Source organism: Antechinus flavipes, chromosome 1, assembly GCF_016432865.1.
Source record: "Antechinus flavipes isolate AdamAnt ecotype Samford, QLD, Australia chromosome 1, AdamAnt_v2, whole genome shotgun sequence".
Taxonomy (NCBI): Eukaryota; Metazoa; Chordata; class Mammalia; order Dasyuromorphia; family Dasyuridae; genus Antechinus; species Antechinus flavipes.
Genome location: NC_067398.1, coordinates 396,812,273 through 396,834,645, shown reverse-complemented (window position 1 = coordinate 396,834,645; position 22,373 = coordinate 396,812,273). Strand labels below are relative to the sequence as shown.

The 22,373-nt window shown below is 35.5% G+C and overlaps 1 long non-coding RNA gene across 1 annotated transcript; it reads right to left on the bottom strand.

The window, feature by feature from the left end:
* Positions 1-17,735: 17,735 nt before the first annotated feature.
* On the bottom strand, positions 17,736-22,082 carry LOC127561861 (uncharacterized). The gene is made up of 3 exons (XR_007953561.1): positions 21,858-22,082; positions 20,676-20,777; positions 17,736-18,170 (listed from the first exon to the last, which is right to left on the bottom strand). It is a non-coding gene; the product is annotated as an uncharacterized LOC127561861 (long non-coding RNA).
* Positions 22,083-22,373: the final 291 nt, after the last annotated feature.

Below are 22,373 nucleotides of genomic sequence, written 5' to 3'. Positions count from 1 at the left end.
AATGCCTCAGTAGGAGGTAGCATCTGGTCAAAACTATGAAGAAAGCCAGAAATTCTAAGAGAAAGACATGAACAGGAAATTAGATCACTTTGCCACAAGTATAATATAGCAATAAACTTTGACTTTTTCAATTTTGTCATATATTTCATCTTCAAATGAAAAGGGAAAGGGGAAGAGGAAGTAGCTTTCTCAAATACCAAGAATAGATATTTTAATTTACCAGCAACCACAGATAGTTCTGGCATAAAAACCACCTTTACCACAGGACCCCAAAGAGTAGTGTTATGGCAAAAGATTGAAATTCTCAAGTACTCCCAAATGAAGGAGTCTGAAGGATTAAAATCTTTCCCGTATTTCTGTCCTACAGCCAAATTTCTACTGCTTACTCCTTTGCAACCAGGAGTTTGGGAAGTTCCTCCCAGTTTAAGAATGCCTGAGTCCCTTTAGAGTAGATATTCAGGGTCCAAGGGAAGGAGAGGGGAAGAAATTTAGTAATTTTACCATTCTTGGCCTCCAGAAAGTGAAGGAGTTGGATTACCCAAGATGATCTCTAAGACTTCTTCAATCATTAAATCATTTGAAACCTTTGTTTAAATTCTGAACCCTGGAGAGACTTTTAAGGTAAAACCTCAATCTTGTGCATACAGATTAACAAGATTTCAAGAAACCAAGGGACTATTTATTTATTGGTCCTGAAATCCTGATTTCTTCACTGGTTTCCACAATCCTGGTCAACCTCCTCTGTGCTCACTCCAGCTTGTCAATGCCCTTCATAAAACAGGATACCTGCAAATGTTACAATACTCTAATCAAGGGTCCTAAAACTACGGCCTGCAGACGATATGTGGCAGCTGAGGACGATTATCCCCCTCATCCAGGGCTATGAAGTTTCTTTATTTAAAGGCCCACAAAACAAAGTTTTTGTTTTTACTATAGTCCGGCCCTCCAATAATCTGAGGGACAGTGAACTGGCCCCCTATTTAAAAAGTTTGAGGACCCCTGCGTAATACACAGTTCCCCATTCCAGACTCATCAGATCTGCCCCATCTTTACCTCAGAAATTATGTTGTATGTACTTATACATATTGTTCCCCACCACCTAAAAGAGTATATCCTTCTATAGAGCAGGGACTATTCTTAATTTTGTCTTTGTGAATCATACTACCTAGAACAGAATCAGGAGCATAGTAGATGCTTAATAAACATTGAATCAAATGATCAACATATCTGGCACTAATATGACTTTGCCAGTTGAATTCTCTACCTCTCCTCCCCTTCTAACTCTGAACCCAGTCTCTATGCTTTGATTGTCTTCTCACCTTGGAAAATTCCTCCACTCCTGTGGCCTCCTTTTCCTATCGGTGAATTTTCTTCCTGGAACCTTTGTTTTTAGGGAAAACACCAGGCTAGCCATTTTTTATTCCTCTCCTAAATCTACTTTCTGTCTCTCCAGACTTCACTATTCTCCATCTGAGTATCTTTCCCCTTTTTTTCAACTTTCTTTTATGTTTCCCTATCTTTTATCTTTCTCCTTCTTTTCAACTTTCTTCCATTAGAACGGAAGTTCCTTGAGCTCAGGACCTGCCTTTTTTCCTTATATTTCTATCCTAGTTTTTTAGCACAGTACCTGATACATTTTTATTTTTTTAAGCGAAAGTTGCAAATTTCTTCTCTGCATGTATTTACCATAATATTAATTGGTGGTTAGGTTTCTGACAATTCTTTTTAGATTGAGTCTGTTCAAGCTAGAAAGATCTTTTCAAAGTAGGAGACTGAATCATCTGCAACCAATGTAACCTTTCATTTGGAAGCTGATGTTTAATATGACAGAAGCAAATGTCTTACACCAAAGGTTAAGTGTAGGTAAAAGAGATAACCACATTGATATCCTCAACCTTAGCTTTCACCCCCTTGAAAAATATTTGCTATTATGTGCAGAGCAAAGCTTTTTCTGTTTCAGTTACAAGATTTATGTGAACACTGCCACAAGGTCTGCTTCTTTCTTCTAGGGCATCTCTTTCACTGGGCTGCCGGTTGAATCCAGATAACATTCTAACCTCAGAAATTCTTATGAGGTAGTAGGAGGTCAACAGCTTTTCAGATATATACTGAATACTGATAGAGATGAAAAATAATTGAGTTGTTTTCTAATTTCATATCATCATAGGAAGGGAGACCCAGAGGAGTGAATGACTTTCCCCAACATCATAAAGAGAATGACAAAATAGTCATTTATTCATTCCTGCTCTGAAAATGTTCATAGATTAAACGTTTCTTTAAAAGGAAAATTCCTTAATTCTGGGATGGGGGGACTTAAAAATAGGGGTCTGCTTTTAATGAGTTAGGAGAATTTAATTGTAACGTGGGAAAAAATGTTCAAGAAAACTATTCCACCTTCTATTACTAGGGGGTCTTCCTGGTAGCCCTTCTGAGAAGAGGCAGGCAGGTAGGAATAGGAAGAGCAGTAGACAACAAGGATTTCAGGCTCAAAGTCAGGAAAAAAAGAATGCAAAGCTTTTGATGGGTGAAATCTGAAACATATCACTCTTGCTCAAAAAATCTACTCCCTCATTCGACAAATCCTACAATAGGGAATCAAACCTCTCCCACCACAATTTGAGACAAATAAATTATACAGAAAAAAAGTAATGTAATACTTAAATTCACAAAGAGTTATGTTTGATGGATGAATAACTGACACTAGATCTTTTCCTGAGAAAAACTTTGGTAATGAGACCACTATTGAAGAGCAAGTAGAGGGAGGTAGTGGGGGTAGAAGGAGAAAATTCCATAGGTTTGTTGAAGGGAAAAGGAAAAAAAATCCTAGACTTGACAGGCCTTATTTATCCTATAGTTTTGGTAGGGCCTATGAGCTATGATCTAGATTTTGATCTAAAAGGAAGCTCATAGATCATCTAATCCAGTGGTATTCTGGAGCCATTATGAACCAAGGAGCCTTTCAACTAATACTTTCAGTGCCAACTTCACAAAAATGTTTTGGGGCTCAAATAAGAAGTATGTAAAGTGTCTTGTAAGTCTGGCATTAGTGGGTGAGGGGTGGGATACAAAAGTATAATGCAATTTTTGCCCTCAAGATGTTTAAAATATAATAGAGAGGAAAAACACATACATGGATAAAAAGGTCTAGCATTTTATGATAATTTGTCTCAACTCATCTTCTTTTTAAATTAAAAGAATGTATTTCTAACATTCTTTAAAAGTTTTTTTGCATTTCAAATTCCCTCCCTCTCTTTAGCTCCTCCCTCATCCATTGAGAAGCCAAGCAATATAATACTATTATACATGCAAATTAATGCAAAATATTTTCATATTAACCACTCAACCCCTTATTTTTTCAGCTGTATAAAAGATACTTAATTTGCTAACAATTACATTAGGAGAGAAAAAGGGAATATTAACTATGTTTCCTATTCTGTTTTAAATAACAACATGAAAACAAAAAGTGGGGCAAGAAGGGCAGAATTTACCATAGGGGACATATGTGAGAATAATAGAGCAGAAGCAAATTCTGGTGTTTTTTTTTCTTCTCTTCAATGAATTCAAAAAATTCTTGCCAGCTTAGGGCAGACTAGTTTTTCACAATAGGAATCACAATGGAAATGGGACTGGCTGGAAAATATGGTATCATTTCTATTAGAAAAAGCTACATCAGAGTCAAAAAAAGGTGATTTTGAAATCTTGTTTTTTGTGTTTAAAAAGTTGAGAGGCCTGAAGAAAAATATAATATATATATAATATAATATAATATAATATAATGTATATGTATGTGTATGTACATATGTATATATAATATAATGAATTAATTTAATAATGTATAATATAATAAACATGTATTATTATATTATAACATATTAATATTGTTATATTATATGGTATTATTAAATATAATACATTATTAAATAGTAATCATTATTATATAATTTATTATATATAGTTAATATATTATTAAATATTCATTATATTATAACATAATTAATAATGATTGATTTGTTAATATATTACAATATTATATAGTATATTAACAAACCATTCATTATTAATTTATTAATATCAACACTCAGTTATTAATTAAGATAATGATATAATTATTACAATTTAATATATAACACATTATAAATAACATATAATGAATGAATATAAAATATGATAAAATAAATGAAAAATCCTTACTGGCAAGGATTATATATATAAATACACACAAATAAATATATAATCTTTGTCAGTAAAGATTTTTTCATTCCTTGTGTGTGTGTGTGTTTATACATATAATATATATATATGCATATATATATATATATATATACTTAATAAATATTTGTTGATAAGTGATCCTCAACTTAGATAATCTAAGTATAAATCCAACCCTCCCATTTTACTGAGATTCAGAGAAAGTGAACTATGTCTGGGTTCCTATGTAAAATGAGGAGCAAAACTAAGATTTGAATCCAGATAGTCTGACTTCAAATTTAATCTCTTTCCAATATACCAGATTGTCTCCCTAAATAAAAATGATAGTAACAAAGAATGATTAATGTCACATATTTGATTTTTCATCAGACTCAGAATTTATGCATTTAAATAAACATTGTCTCTTGATAGTAGTAATCTTGAGGAATTTGGTTGGTTTGGATCAAGAGCTACAAGCCTTAGACATAACTTTCCATGTGACAAGAAAGAAAGAAAGAAAGAAAGAAAGAAAGAAAGAAAGAAAGAAAGAAAGAAAGAAAGAAAGAAAGAAAGAAAGAAAGAAAGAAAGAAAGAAAGAAGGAAGGAAGGAAGGAAGGAAGGAAGAAAGGAAGGAAGGAAGAAAGGGAGGAAGGAAGGAAGGGAGGAAGGAAAAAGGAAAGAAGGAATGAAGGGAAGAAAGGGAGGAAGAAAGGAAGGAAGGAAGGGAAGAAAGGGAGGAAGAAAGGAAGGAAGGAAGGAAGGAAGGAAAGAAGGAAAGAAGGAAGGAAGGGAAGAAAGGGAGGAAGGAAGAAGGAAGGAAGGAAGGAAGAAAGGGAGGAAGAAGGAAGGAAGGAAGGAAGGAGGGAGGAAGGAAGGAAGGAGGAAGGAAGGAAGGAAGGAAGGAAAAAGGAAAGAAGGAATGAAGGGAAGAAAGGGAGGAAGAAAGGAAGGGAGGAAGGAAGGAAGGGAGGAAGGAAAGAAGGAAGGAAGGAAGAAAGGAAGGAAGGAAGGAAGGAAGGAAGGAAGGAAGGAAGGAAGGAAGGAGGAAGGAAGGAAGGAAGGAAGGAAAAAGGAAAGAAGGAATGAAGGAAGAAAGGGAGGAAGGAAGAAAGGAAGGAAGGAAGGAAGGAAGGAAAGAAGGAAAGAAGGAAGGAAGGAAGGAAGGAAGGAAGGAAGGAAGGGAAGAAAGGGAGGAAGAAAAGAAGGAAGGAAGGAAGGGAGGGAAGGAAGAAAGGAAGGAAGGGAGGGAGGGAAGGAAGGAAGGAAGGAAGGAAGGAAGGAAGGAAGAAGAAGGAAGGAAGGAAGGAAGGAAGGAAGGAAGGAAGGAAGGAAGGAAGGAAAGGAAAAAACTTCTCTAAGTTTTAATTTCCTGTTTGTAAAATAGGGTTACCTCATTGGGTGATTGTGAGATTCACATAAGGTAATACATATAAAATGCTAAAAATGCTTTGGAAAAACTACAAACATGTTAGTTATTACAGTTATATCAACAGTGCTATTATTGCCTAAAACATTTTTAGAATTCTATAAATTACAGTAAGTTATTGGGCTAACTATATTGATTAACTACTTAATTAAAGGATTCCTCTCTTGATCTTTGCTTTTCTGCTTAAGTATCTGTTTACCAGGAATTCTGGTCCCTTGAAGCCCAGTTCCAGAGAAGAGGCAAATCATATCCCTTCCTCATGTACTAACTGTAGCTAGTTCCTTGTCTACCCTTATAATGTCATTCATGAGAATATCCTGGAAAATATGAGAGCGTAGCTAGTTTTTTATTATACCATCCTTTGGAGTAATAAAAAGCCTTTGTCCAAAAGAGAGAATTTGAGTCACTCAGCCCTCCGGGGAATGATTCCCACTGCTACCACACTTTCATGGCTGTTGATTGATTGATTGTTGATTAATGTTCCCAATAATGGGTGATTAGACCCAAGGAGATACATTAGTATTTGAATTGCTCATTCAGGGTCTTCTGTGACTATGATCCTCTGATACAAAAGGTTACTGATTGGCACCTATTCTTGAGTGTCCTTTCAAAAATTTGGACTCATTTTGTAACCTCTAAGTCATTTCCTACATGCTGCAATTGAAATACGAGTTCTGACTGATACCAACTAAAACTGGTATTAGAAATGGGGCTCAAAAACTGAACTCATTAACCTGTGGGTAGGTAGGTACAATGTAATTTGTGAATATGTGATTTGATGGGAAGATGATGGGGAGAATATTCTCTCAATCCAGAGTTGGAAAATTATAGGACCTGATATATGATGGACTAACTAACTGGGCTATGACCAATTACTTCATGGGAATTGGAGTTTATTTCTACTGATAAGAATAAATTATGAAGGATGACAATGGGTGCCTTGGGGTGGTAAAGACTGCAGTATTTGCTTCTTTTAATGGCATTAAGCAAAACTTATCCATGAAAAGGAATGATGTAAGAAACTATTCTAGATTGATACAGACCAAAATCTTCCTTGGTTAAGGGAGGAAAGTAAAGAGGGAAACCCGAGTTAGAGAAAGGAAGATTAAATCAAGTAGAAGGAAAAGAAAAAGGTAATATTCTCCTTCATTTTTACTCATACAGTGAGAGATATGGAAGGGGATTTGTAAAGCCAAGCTAAAGAAAGAGAGCAAATAAGCATTTTAAAAGTTTAAGTTTCATGATGAATATAAACAATTCAGAGTTATATGGGAAAACGTATGAACTGATGTAGAATGAAGTAAACATCACAAGGAAGACAACATTTCTGGCTACAACATAGAAAGATCAATAAGACAAAACTGAATACTATGTAATCACAGTGATCAAATTTGATTCAAGATGAGTATTGAGGGAATGTGCTTCCCTGCTTTCAAGGGAGAGATGGTGCACTCTGAGTATAGAATATAGCATAGTCTGTCAAAATTATTGCTATTTACACAGGTTTTTATAAGTCAGACTGATGCTCTGAGCCAATTGCTTTCTTTTATAACACTTACATATATAAAAATCACTATAAGCAAACCATTTTGTTTATACACTTAAAACTTCATCATGTCCATTGATTGACTGATTGGGGTGAGGGAAGAATCCCACCTTACATAAGAGTTCAGCAGTATTATCTTCTGAGTCTGGCCAGCTAAAACATGACTTCATGCTTCCAAATTTGTTTCAATAAAAGGACAAAATTTGTAGTTCAGACTCAGAATTTTCTTGTTTCCAGGATAGCAAAGGATGCTGAGTTCATAATAGCTAAACCATTTGTAGTGATTTGCATTTCTGTTCTATTCAATTGAATTATTTCAAAAAGTATACATTTTACAAAATATATATTTTAAAATTTGAGAGTTGTGATTAAAATGAGAATATAGCAGGATAAAAAGATACTTCCTCACAGGAAAAGGGAAGTTTTACTCCACTATATTAAGAGCATAATAGGAGGGAGTTGGAAAATGCAGAGAAAATGATTCATGAGACCAAAGGCCTTAGTGGAGGGATTGCCCTGAGCAAAGAGGACCATCTCATCTTCTGAAATTTTAGCAAAAATACAGAAAGACTTTAGAAGAGATGAGAAGATTTGCAATAGCCTTCTAGGGCACATGAGTAGTTCATTACAGAAGAATGAAGGGAATGCTGTGCAATAACGAGAGCCAAGTTGAACTTGGATAACATAAAATAGTACTTGCAATTTAGAACAGCAAATATCATTGGATTCCCACTGTGTGTAATGCAGTGTACTGGTCCCCGACAGATACAAAAATAAAGGCAGCTATTGTGCAGAGTCAGGGGTAGAACACCTGTGTCTACAGTCCTGTCTCAGCTGTCACAGACTTTGATTTTTGTTGGGAAACTTCTGTAAGTCTCAGTTGCCTAATCAGTAATGCTCTGAAATATTTTCTGTGGAACTGACTTCATAGAATTGTTTTGAAGATTGTGATTATATAAGATCTTTTATATTTCTTGAAAATTATATTTCTTACTATTGTTCTAGAAGAAATGATGAATAGATTTCAGAAAAACCTTAAAGACTTACATGAACTGATGCTGAGTGAAGTGAGCAGAATGTGGAGAAAAGTGTACACAATTTGTACAGCAATGTGGTACGACGGTCACTTGTGATGGACTTCTCAACAATGCGATAATCCAAGACAATTCCCAAAATGTCATGATGAAAATGTCATCCACAGACAAAAGAGAACTATGGAGTCTAAATGAAGATAGGAACATACTGTTTTTAGTTTTCTGTTGTTTTTTCTTTCTCATGGTTTTTCCCTTTTGTTCTGATTCTTCTTTCTTTTTTTTTATTATTATTATAACTTTTTATTGACAGACTGATTCTTCTTTCACAACATGACTAATATGGAAATATATTTAATATGATTGTACATGTATAATTTATATCACATTATTTGCTATCTTGGAAGGAGAGAGGGAAGGGAGAAAAATGGAAATCAAAATCTTATAAAAGTAAGTATTGAAAACTAAAAAAAATTTTAATGTTAATAAATAATTAAATTGTATTCCTATCAATTATATCTTTATTGTTATTGATATTATTTTAGTTATGCCTTTTTTGCATTCCCTTTCTTTACTTAAGAAAGTACATGTAGGCCCAAGACAATTTACCCAAAGCTGCAGGGTGACTATTCAGGGTGGCCCTGAATTAAGTTGGATTCCAACAGTGAAGGAAGCTGCTGACCACAGGAATATTCCCTGTATTCCCACAAGCATTTATGAAGTATTGACTGACTGATTGTAATATCTTCTAACTCTCCAGAAGGGTAACTAAAGTACTTGTCAAATGATTTGCTGAAATCTAGGTAAACTCTAGCTAAAACATTTCTGTGACGCTTCTGTAGTAATCCTATCAAAAATAGAAAATAAACTTAGTTTAGTTTAACCTATGCTTGATAAAACCACATTGACTCCTATGATCAGCACATTTTCTAAATGTTCACTGATCATCTATTTAATAAAGCAACATAGAATTTTGTTAGGTGTCAAAATAAAATTCACTGGCCTATAGTTTGAAGAATACATACTGTTCCCTATTTTGAAAAGTAGGACAATTTTTGCTTCTCCAGGACTGAAATACCTCTGCTTTTCCACACAATCTTTCCAATATTTTTAACAACTTTCAGTCCTTTCAGTATCTGACGAAGTAGATAGTCTGAGACCAATGAATTCTTTATCAAGAACAGTTATTCTCTCTTACTAGCACTTCTCCTGGGCATTACTTCCTTATTTGTTCTTCACTCTCCAATTCAATGTGATTCACCCTTATCAGGGAAACCAGAAGCAAAATAAGAATGGAATAGTTCTGCCTTCTTGCTGTCAGCAGTTAGCCATTATACTCTTTACCTGGGTAGCAATTACTTCTTCCACCTTCCACATTGCCCTAATACAGAGTAAAGATAAAAGCCTATTTTGTTGTCCTTATTTGCCTCAAAAGAATTAGTTCATTTTGAGCTTTCAGATTACAGACCTTATTCTTTCAGAATTATACTATTTTTTGTATTCATCTTGATTACTTGCCATTGCTTAGATCTTCAATACACACACACACACACACACACACACACACACACACACACACACATATTTCCAATTTTTTATTTAAAAAGGACTAAGCTTTACTGACAAACTGCTAGAGACATTTTGACATGCCTTAACTATCTATTTAGACAAACTTACATATGTAGCATTTAATTTTCAAGAACAAAAGATATCTTTATAAAATTTAAGTTTGAGGTGAATTATCTGTACAACTATATGTCTCTTCAGACAGCTAGCTCCTACTCTTTTTTTTTTTTAATAGATTTTTATTTAGAAGTTATATGCATGGGTAATTTTATAGCATTGACAATTGCCAAACCTTTTGTTCCAATTTTCCCCCTCCTTCTCCTCATCTCCTCCCCCAGATGACAGGTTGACCAATACAGGTAAATATGTTAATGTATAAATTAAATACAATATTAGTATACATGTCCTAACATTTTTTGCTGTACAAAAAGAATCAGACTTTGAAATAGTGTACAATTAACCTGTGAAGGAAATCAAAAATGCAGGCAGACAAAATAGAAGGATTGGGAATTCTATGTAGTGGTTCATAGTCATCTCTCAGAATTTTTTCGCTGGGTGTAGCTGGTTCAGTTCATTACTGTTCTATTGGAACTGATTTGGTTCATCTCATTGTTGAAGATGTCCAGGTCCATCAGAATTGATCATCATAGAGTATTGTTGGTGAAGTATATAATGATCTTTTGGTCCTGCTCATTTCACTCAGCATCAGTTCATGTAAGTCTCTCCAGGCCTTTCTGAAATCATCCTGTTGGTCATTCCTTACAGAACAATAATATTCCATAACATTCATATACCACAATTTACCCAACCATTTCTCCAATTGATGGGCATCTACTCAGTTTCCAGTTTCTAGCCACTACAAACAGGGCTGCCACAAACATTCTAGCACGTACGGGTTCCTTTCCTTTCTTTAGTATCTCTTTGGGGTATAAGCCAGTAGAAACACTGCTGGATCAAAGGGTATGCACAGTTTGATAACTTTTTGAGCATAGTTCCAAACTGTTCTCCAGAATGGCTGGATGTATTCACAATTTCACCAACAATGCATCAGTGTCCCTGTTTCCCCACATCCCCTCCAACATTCTGCATTGCTTCTCTCTGTCATTCTAGCCAATCTGACAGGTGTATAGTGGTATCTCAGAGTTGTCTTAATTTGCATTTCTTTGATTAATAATGACTTAGCTCCTACTCTTTCTTATCAGAATTATTTCTCTTTGGGAATTCAGAATTCAGCCCATTCTTTTTAGGCTATCCTTTCCAATAGAATTTTAGTTCCTTGGATCTTAACTCTCCTTCTTTTTAAAGCAAATCTGTTTGCCTCAAATCTAGGGTACAAGGCAAGCTAAGCCTAGCTCTTAAACTTTTTTATCTTAAACTCTATGAGGTAGTGGTTATTTTCTATGAAATTACCCTTTATTTCTATGCCAGGAACCAATTTCTTCCTATCAGTGAAAATCAAATCTAAGACAGAATTCTTCTTGTTGGTTTCTCCACCTTTTGACAAAAAATTTAGTTATTAAATCAAGAAACGATTAATTGTACTACTTTTGGTAGAAAACCTTAACAGATAGATTAAAAAATTGACATCTCCAACCACTTTTTATTGTCACTACTGATATCCTGATTTTTTTGGTATAAAAAATTTGAGAGAATACATGGTCTAATTGATAGAGAATTAGCTCTGGTATCAGGAGGACTTGAGTGTCAAGTCTCACATCTGACATTTCCTGGCTATGTTAATCTGTTAAGTAATTACTTCTCAGTTCCTGTCAGCTCTCTATGAATATAATTTCAGAACAGGTAAATTGGGAGAAGTTTCCTCATGGGTAGTTTCTCCTGCTTAAATAAACGAGGATAAAATTGTTCTCATTGTTTTCCAAATTTTTTCTACATATTTATTCTTTCTTTTTTGTTTTTTTGGTTGTATTTTAAGTTGCAAACTGTTTCCTTCATTCCTTCCCAATCCCATATAGAGAGGGCCAGTGTTTAACCCTAATATATGTGTATGTGTATATACACATACATATACACACAATCTACATATATTGCATATATATGAAACCAGAGAATACATAATTCCATATATTAATTATTATTTTTTGAACCTGGATAATATCTTCTTCATAGGTATTTTGTAGGTTCCCCTCCCCCCCCAGTTCTATGAGACTCTTTGTCTTTTTTAGGTTCTTCTAATGTTCAAAAATGCAAACAGTTCACACTCATTTCCCAGTATTTTTTCTTTGGGTGTAGCTTCTTCTGTCCATCATTGATCAATTGGAACTGAATTAGATCTTCTCTTTGTTGAAGAAATCCACTTCCATCAGAATATCCTCATATAGTGTTGTTGTTGAAGTCTATAATGATCTCCTGGTTCTGCTTAGCATCTTACTTCACTTAGCATCAGTTCATGTAAGTCTCTCCAAACCTCTTTGTCTTTATCTTGTGGTCATTTCTTACAGAACAATAATATTCCATAACATTCATATACCACAATTTACCCAACCATTCTCCAATTGATGGGCATCCATTCATTTTCCAGTATAAAGTATAATATTAAAAATTAAAATAATCTGTAGGTTCTGATAGAATTCTTCATAGAATTTCTTTATCTCTTCTTCCGCAACAGATATTGACGCATAGGTTACAATTATTTTTATGGTGGTTTTGTTATCATTAGTGCTGTATGAAACATGAGCAAATATTTCATAAAATTCTGTTTCTTGCTGTCTTTGTACAAGATAAAACCAACTCTACCAATTCTTTTGTTTGCCTTTTTAAGGATAACTTGTGAGTCATCCTTTCACCTAGCTTTAATTTTGTTTTGTCTTTTCTCAATGATATCTATGAAATTAAATTTGCTTCCTTAAATTAAGTTCTCTCATTCATTTTGCTTACTATCTAAAGTCTATACATTTGTGTAGACGATGATACATGGCTTTATGACTGACTATTTTTTTTCTGGGATTTTGCTTTGTGTGAGGTTCTGGATTTCTCAACAGCTATTTTTCATCCAACATAGTTACTCTCTGATATTTAGCTATGTTTCATAGAGAAGCAGTTTTTTCCATTTCCTCAAATGTTTCATTTTAAAGCTCTATTACAAATATACTTGCATGACATTGAAAAAATACATTTTTACCATCCTTTATCAGGTACACTCCACTGCAATCAAGATCTCTGGTATCCTCATATTTTAATTCATGGTCTAGGTATCCAAATCTCATTCTAGATATCATCTTCCTTGCTACTCATTTATATCTCAAATAAGCTTTTCTCTTCTTGAATCTTTGCCTTCATTAGGCAATTATGATTTAAAAAAAACACACATTATCTGCTACCTGTACTCCAATGATCTTTGTTTTTTGCACAAGATTTGGTAATCTAGGCTCTTTCTGGCAACATTGTGCTTATGTGAAGTATCAGAAATGGGCAATAGTCATGCATTTTAACAAATGTTGGGAAGTTCCCTATTACGTCTTAGACACATGCTTTTAAAAGACAACTCTATTTTTATACACAGAGCTGCCTCTGCACATTGAACAAGAAGTCACTAACCACCACAACTTGTCCCTCCAAAGCCTATCAGATGCTTTCTCATACAGAAACTGTTTTACTGCCTCATCATGGCATGAAGGTGATCCTGGGATCTTGAAGACTATGTCAGCCAAATGGAAGGGGCAATTTCTCTCAGTCTAGAAAATCACAAAGTATGATCTTTGCTACAAATTGAGTCTGCTTTGTAAGAACTGACCTAGCTAAGTACAGAGAGTCTCATTAGCAATAGACCAGTGAATTGATGATGAATTTCTTGGTCATGGCAGCCTATGAAATGCAGTGGGGGAAAGTGACCTTCAGAGCTGTGAGACCACCTTCCACTTCTGCAAGGACAATGCTAGAGTGGCAAAATGAAGCAGGATATCAAGAATCAGTTTTTTAAATTACTTTAACCTTGAACTTGGCCACTGGTATTTTAATTGTGGGATCCTTTTTCAATGACCATGAAATACATATACCATTAGAGGAATTAGATCATCTACCAGGGGTCCTCAAACTTTTTAAATAGGGAGCCAATTCACTATTCCTCAGACTGTTGGAAGGCTGGACTATAGTGAAAACAAAAACTTTGTTTTGTGGGCCTTTAAATAAAGAAACTTCATAGCCCTGGGTGAGCAGGATAAATGTCCTCAGCTGCTGCATCTGGCCCGCAGGCCGAAGTTTGAGGACCTCTGAAAATCTTACATTATCATAATAAATAAAACCACAAGAAAGGAGGTTGTAAGTAAGCAGAAGGATGATTTATAGGTACTCCCTAGAAAGATAAGAAAGAAGAGGGAGAAATGGTTATTATTATATTACTCAAAGACAAGAAGAAAAATTTTGTGAAATATTTGGTCATCCAGAAAAGTACTTGTGAAAAGATAACCATGAATGTAACTGCAATTTATATGTTCAGTATTTGGAAGATTCTGAAGGAAAGTGTGGGAGAGAAAAAATATTAGACTATCTGCCAAACTGAAGGTCTATACAGCTGTTATGCTGATCTCATTGTTGGATGCAAGTGAAATCTGGGCAGTTTATCAGCACCCTGCCAGGAAACTAAATCATTTCCATTTGGATTGTCTTAGGAAGATTCTGAAGATCACCTGGCAAGGGAAGGTGCCAGACACGGAGGTCTTTGCTTGAGCTAAACTGTCAAGCATTCAAACTCTGTTTCAGTGTTCAACTCTGATGGTCTGGTCACATTGTTTGAATGCTAAATGTATATTTGCTTAAAAGATTATTTTACAGAGAACTAACACAAGGCAAGTGTTCACACTGAGGTCAGAAGTGACACAAAGACACTCTCAATGTCCCTCTGAAACACTCTGGGATTGAGTGTGAGACAGAGGAGACACTAGCAGAGGAGTGTCCAGCATGCTGTGCCCATGTCAAAGAAGGCACTGAGATCCGTGAGCAAAACAGAATTGTATTAGCTCAAAAAAAAAAAAGGTGAGATGTGCAAATCAATTGTATTCTACTATGGATTTCATCCTTATCACTTCATAATTGAAAGATGTAAAAAACACAAGACCATCCCGTGTTTTGATTTGTTAGAACAAAACACTTCCTTACAGATTCAATATTCCTTAAGAAATAGAACAGAATTATAAATGTTAGTATATTGGATTACTTGCTGTCTACGGGAGGGGTTGGGGGAAGAGAGAGAGAGAAAAATTTGGACCACAAGTTTTTATAAGGGTGATTGTTGAAAACTATCTTTGCATATATTTTGAAAATAAAAAGCTATTATTTAAAAAATAAAATTAAAGAAATAGAACAAAAGAAATAACACTCTTCAATGTCTTGATTAAAGATTAGGTGTTTATGGAGAAGATATACAAAGAATCTAAGTTGAACAGAGATTCCCTGTAGATAGTTCAGTTGTTTTTCTTTTCTTTTCTTTTTTTTTAAATAACTTTTTATTGACAGAACCCGTGCCAGGGTAATTTTTTACAGCATTATTTCTTGCACTCACTTCTGTTCCGATTTTTCCCCTCCCTCCCTCCACCCACTCCCCCAGATGGCAAGCAGTCCTTTACATGTTAAATAGATTACAGTATATCCTAGATACAATCAGTTGTTTGTCAATATCTAATTCTTTGGGACCACAATTGAGGTTTCCTTGGCAAAGATACTAAAGTTATTTGTGGTTTCCTTCTTCAACTCATTTTACAGATGAAAAAACCAAGGCAAAAAGGGTTGGATTATTTGCTCAGGGTCACACAGCAAGTGCCTGAGGCCAGATTTTAACTCAGAAACATGAATCTTCCTGACTTCAGTTCTGTTACTCTGTACATTTCACCTAGCTGTTCATTCCCATAGATGGTAAGGTCCAACAGATGGTCCTGTTCTTGTTGATGTAATGTTGGTTGTTTCAAGACTTGGAACATAACAAAATTTTCGGGAAGAGATCCATAACAACTCAAAATAGCTTGGTCTGACCTTCCATATAGAAAAGACAAAGTGAAAAAAAGAATGTCTATTGCTCAGATTTTGACATATATTTAAATGGACACCTAAAGGGATTACCCACCAATATTTATGTCTATATACGGGGCAGCTACATGACACAATAGGGTGCTGGTCCTGGAATCAGAAAGACTCAACTTTCTGAATTCAAATTTGATCTCAGCCACTTATTAGCTATGTGACCTGGGCAAATAATTTAACCCTATTTTCCTCAGTTTCCTTATCTGTAAATGAGCTAGAGAAGAAAGTGGCAAGAAAACTTTAAATGGGGTCATGAAAAGTCAGCTATGACTGAAATGACTGAACAACAAAAACAATAACATGTGAGAAATGGGCAAAGAATTGGGCCAAATATTTGAAAAGGATGAAGAAAGCAGAGTGGAATAAATGCCTTCAGGAAATTGAAAGTGAATTTGGCTCCAAAGTTTTCATGTGAACAAAAGCCTATCTCTTTAACATCAACATTCTGCCAGTGTTGTTGCGTGTCTGAAAGAGGAAATAAGTCTCTGGAGAGTTGAAAATAAATATCACAAGAGGGCAATGGAGAAGCTCGTGGTGAGATGGAGTAAGGGGTGACATAGGACCAGTGAGTGAAGTGAAAAAAATATCATCAGGGAATTTTATGATAGGAAAAAAGAGAGGACAAAGAATGACAGACAGTCACAGTATTTTTATGATATCAGAAGAAATCTAAGAAGTCTCTAGCTTACTGGATGAACTCTTTGTGGAGAACTTAGGGGAGAACATGAACAAGAATTATACAAGATTTATAGATATGGTTAGGTTGCCAACTACATTGTTGGAAGAAAATTCCAAATCAATGATGAGATCCCAAATCCACTTAAATATCACTTCTGCTTTCTCACCTAGCAGGCAGCCTCAGAGAGGAGTAAAAGGAAATCCTGAAGCAGCATTTCCACCTTCATTGGCTTCCAAATTCTTGGAAAACCAGAATATCTGGCCAGTTAAGACAGCCTATTACCTGAATAATCAACCTCTTCATTACTTCAGAGAATTAGAGGATCACATGGAAGAATGAATGAATGAGGAGTCAGGCAAGAAAAGAGTTTAAAGAATGGAAAAAAGATTCAGTCAACATTCTTGCTTGTCTCTTCAAACTAAGATGAGAAGAAATTGGAAGAGAAAAAAATTTAAGAAAAAGAGGTGTCAGAGAAGCTTTGCTTGTTGGAGATTATCTAGGGAAAGAAACTGTCCTTAAAGCTCAAATTCCTCTCCTTAGAGTAGAGTAATGATTTTTCAAGCTTAATTTTATAGTTATGGGCTTGGGAAAGATAGCTGGAAGCATTATACTGGAACATGAAATATTGGGCATACTTGTATGAAAAATTTCCACTATCCTCTGGCAAATACAGATCATAAAATCATAGATTTAAAGTTGGAAGGGACCTTAGTGGTTATCTGAGTAATTTCATTTTGTATTAACATTTTAGGTTTGAGCAATTTAGAGTCAGAGTGAAATTGCTTAGACTATAAATCTAATTGTATTTGCTATTTGGGAATGAATCAGGTGGAGACAATTACCATCTATGGCAGAATTGATTTTTGTTGTGGATGATAAGAGGCACTCCTTTGAACTGACTGCATTGTATGATATTATCATACTCAATGATGTTTTTTCAAAAACAAACAGTATGAACTACCAGAATAGGGAGTTGTGTGCGCAGGATATTTTTATTGGCATAGGTAATTTGGATTCAATAAACTAATACTATTTGGTGAATAGTAATTTTTTTTGTTGTTTTATGTTCTAAATTTTTATTGTTTTATGCTGGTGCTTTATTTTTTTTGATACTATGTTTCTGAAAATACTATAGAATATAAAATCTTTGGGAAAGGATTTTAACAGGATTAACAGTAGCCAGAATGATAAATAGATAGATTTAACATAAGAAGTAGAATTGGGGGATTAAAATTGTCCCATCTATAACAAAAGTACCTGAAGCAGAGCTCTGAGCCAATAGTACTTTATTAAAGGGTCCCTCCAATGAAGTGGACCTCAGATCTTCCTCATGTTCTGAGAAGCTCCCTTCTTCCAGGAAAGTTTGATACCCATTCAAAATAGCTATGGTAAAATATAAAACACCATTGTTTGTTAAATCTTGTTGAGAGCCAAAAATAACATAACAGCTGAGGGAGGTGAGCAGTTCATATGTTGGGTGAAGCATGAGGCTTCATGATTAATTGGTTATAAGGATGGGCTTCTTCTTAGGTTAAGCAGGGGGAGATAATACAGGCTATCCATATACTCCAAGAACATATGGGGGAGGGGGGAACTTTCCGTACCATGTCACCGCCCATGTTTGGTTTAGTCAAGGAATTTGAGCAAAACAGGATGGAGATAACTTTGTCAGCATTCTTGTGGTTGCACAAGTAAACTCCACAGCTAGAAAAAAGTAATGAATATTACATTAAAATTTGAGACCTATTATAGGGCCTTTCTCTTAGAATCTATTTTTTTATGTGCCTTATACAAAGTATGGTTGAATCCAGTGTTTATTTTTATACATATTATTAGGTAATTGATTAGATATGTATTACTAGATAAGTATGTTAAAATAATTACTAACAATCAGTATTATCCTTTATAAAATCAGAATGAACTGACTAATACTGATTAGAGTTTGAGTAGGGGTCCTCAATGAATCATTTCTCTCAGAATCTTCTCCAATCTCCTCTAAAATCTGAGTATTATGATTGATTAATTAATTAGAATAATATTATGGGTTTTAAATAACTATCTGGAATTGATATAGTCCATGAAGAAGCTACAATTTTATCCTGTTATTATCTTGGAAGGATCTGGTATTTGACTAATGACAATATAGAGAGTCAAGACTAAAGATTGCCATTTGTGGCAGCCCTTTTTGTAACGGCAAGGACCTGGAAGCTGAGTGGATATCCCTCAATTGGGGAATGGCTGAATAAGTTATGGTATTTGAATGTTATGGAATAGTATTGTTCTATAAGAAATGATCAGCAGAATGATTTCAGAAAGGTCTGGAGAGACTTCCATGAACTGATGGTAAGTGAAGTGAATAGAACCAGGAGAACACTATACACAGCAACAAGATTACATAATGATCACTTCTGATGGACGTGGCTCATTTCAACTTCAAGATGATTCAGTCCAGTTCCAATGATCTTGTGATGAAGAGAGCCATCTGCACCCAGAGAGAGGACTGTGGGGACTGAATGTGGACCACAATATAGCATTTTCACTTTTTGTTGTTGTTGTTTGCTTGCATTTTGTTTTCTTTCTCATTTTTTTCCTTTTTGATCTGATTCTTCTTGTGCAGTATGATTAAAGGTGGAAATGGTATAGAAGAAATGCACATGATTAACATATATTGGATTACTTGCTGTCTAGGGGAGGGAGTTGGAGGAAAGGAAGGAGAAAAATTTGGAACACAAGATTTTACAAGGGTGAATGTTGAAAACTATCTTTGCATATATTTTGAAAATAAAAAGTTATTAAAAAAGAGAGTAAGGACTGCCTTGTTTGTACAAAGAAAGCAAACCTCTAACAAAATGCCACTGGAAGTGGGGGTGGCAGGAGGAATCAAGAGGGTTAGCAACCCTGGTAATGAATAAACATTTCTTAGTAAATTGGGTTGGGAGCTTTTGAGGGGTTTCACATTAGAGACCTGGAATCTGAATGGCAAAATTCCAGTATACTTATCAGTATCAGTGTAGTTTTTCTACCAGGGAAGAAAGACTTGACTACCCCACAGGAATTTCACTTCCCTCACTGGCACCCAGAAGATGCTCGGTACTAAGTAGTTTGAAGAACAGCCTGAATGTTGTGTCAGATGCTGTTTCCATTGGACTGATAAGGGCAGGAGTGGGGACTAAAAACTGCACCTGGATGTTTTTCAGAGAGAAATAGCAAGCAAAGTGCGTGATGGGAACCAGATCTGAGTAGCTATAATGAATGGTATTCCTTCCCCAAGATGTCTAGAAGTCAGTGTGTCCCCATAGAGATGAGTAAAGATGATCTCTTGCATAGGGAAAGGTAAAAAGGTTTGACACCTAAGTAATAACACTTTTAGTCAGTGTCTTCTGATCAGGAAGATATTCTACATTTTTTTTTCCTTCCCTCCATCTTGAGGCTGGATTCCTTCTCCAGGGACAGGGATTCTTATTTGTATTTCCAACCCAGAATGTAAGAAAGACTGAGTAAATTATGCTCCCAATTTCTTCTCTGATGAGACCTATTACATGTACCTCTTCTTTTGGGATGATTTTATCTTTATTTTTATACAGTATAGGGGCAAAGATGAATCTTCCTGACTCCAGGTCCCACACTGAATCTACTATAGCACCTAACTACCTTTAATTGAGATCTGTTGATCTATATCTGGCCACTAGATCAGATGGCTCTGGTGAGGAAAGTGAAGCAGGTGATCTTGCACAATCCTCCCTTGCTTGAATCCAATTCTCATCGCCTCCCTGAAGTCATGGTTTTCTTTGAGAAGGAAGGACAAACAACGACAGTTGAATTCTGATACTCTGCACCTCAATAGGTAGATGGGCCTTTTTAATTCTTTTTTTTAGGGTATAAGCAAAACAAGATTTCTACTTCTTTATTTCATTTTTCTATTATTGAGCATTATTTTTCTCTGTCTTGTAACTCTCCTGATTTCAAGAAAAAGAAAACCTTTGGAACATACATTCCTAGTCTAGTAGAACAAATTCTTACACTATCCATGACCAAAAATCTATTATCCTAAATTCACCATTCTTTGTCAGGAGGCAGGTTTACATATATCATCAGTCCTCTGGAGTCATAACTGCCTTCTTCATTGATCAGACTTCTTAAGTACAGTCTCCATTTCTTAAGAACTTAAGAGATTATGTGGTTCACAGATATTCTTGACATCATTCATACCTGCTTTAGGTTACTTCTCGATCCATGATTCTCAGTAGGGAATCCTCCATTACAATCCAGAACTCATGAGCCACCATTTCCACTGATAATCCCTCATCAAGCCTGAATAAATCACAACAAAGTAAAGAAAAAAGACATTTACTGAAAGCAGAAGGCAAAATAAAGTATAAAGAGTTAAATTCAGCAAGAAGCACTCTTGCCACCCATTTCCCAAAGCTACCTCCTCCCTAAACATCTCCTGGAGAGTATTGATCTCCATTCCTGTTTAGTCACTCTGGCCTTAGTCTGTTATCTCCAACACAGTGAGAATAGCATATATCAATTCATTTATGGCAGAATGTTAGGTCAATGCCTAGAGAAGCAGCATGGAACATGTGCTGAACTTGTAGTTTGCTACTCTTATAATGGAAGGAGTACACTTGAGTCAGGCATTTCAAATCCTGCCTCAGACACTAGCTGTGTAATCTTGGGTAAATCATTTAATCTCAGCCTCAGTTTTCTATTTTTTCCCCCTTCTTTTTTTTTTAATTGAAGTTTTTTATTTTCAAAACATGCAAGGATAATTTTTTCAACATTGACCCTTGAAAAACCTTGTGTTCCAATTTTCCCCCTTCTTCCTATCCCCTCCCCAGATGGCATGCAATCCAATATATGTTAAACATGATAAAAATAAATGTTAAATCCAAAATAGACATGCATATTTATACAATTATCTTGCTGTACAAGAAAAATCAGATCAAAAAATGAGAAAGGAAATTAAATTCAAGCAAACCACAACAAAAAGAGTGAAAATGTTATGTTGTAATCCATCCTCAGTTCCCACAGTCCTCTCTCTGGATGTGGTGGCTCTCATCATCCTGAGATCATTGGAACATCAGCCTCAGTTTTCTTATCTGTAAAACTGGGATAGCTCCTATCTCACACATTTGAGGATCAAATGAGTTATATGTGTAAAGTGATTTAAAAACTTTAAGCTGCTCTACAAATTTTTATCATTATTATTATTGTAAGCCCTCTTCTACACAGAGAATGGAGTGGATTGTCATTTCCTATTTTCTTTTCTAGCTGATTTTACCGAAGAGGAAGCTGAGGCAAACAGACAAAAGGGGTCCTTGTAGGATGTCAGAAGGAGAATACATGGAGAATAGAGTAGAAATCATAGTTGCTTCCTGGTCCAGCTACCTTGCCGTCAGGATGGGATGGCCAGGTCTTGGCTGTTATTTCTTCCCCAATCTGCTTTCTGGCTCTGTCATCCAGACTGGGGCTTTCATCTCATATTTCACTGTTGGATTCTCACCCTGTTTTCAAACCAGACGCCCTGCAAGTTGTTGAACATACACAGCTTTCAGTCAGATTTTGTTCCCAGAGAAAACGTGGGGCTGATCCTCCCACTTCACAAATCAATGAGCCACTTCAGTCCCCTAAAAGTATTCAAAATAGGACCCTCCTACATCAGGAAGGATGTGCTGTCTCTCTGCTGAGTCAAGGACTTGGCGTCAAAGTTTCAGAGGATGAGAAACACTGAGCTCTGCCTTCCTGGGACGGAAGAAGAAGAATTCTCGCCAATTATCAGCATAGGTCCCTGCTTTTTTGGGGAGGAAGGGCAAGTGTTCAGGGCTGGGTAGACTTCACTCATTCCCATAGGTATTCCTTGCCTTTGCAACATTTTTATCCATGTTTTCATTCATTGACAGTCTT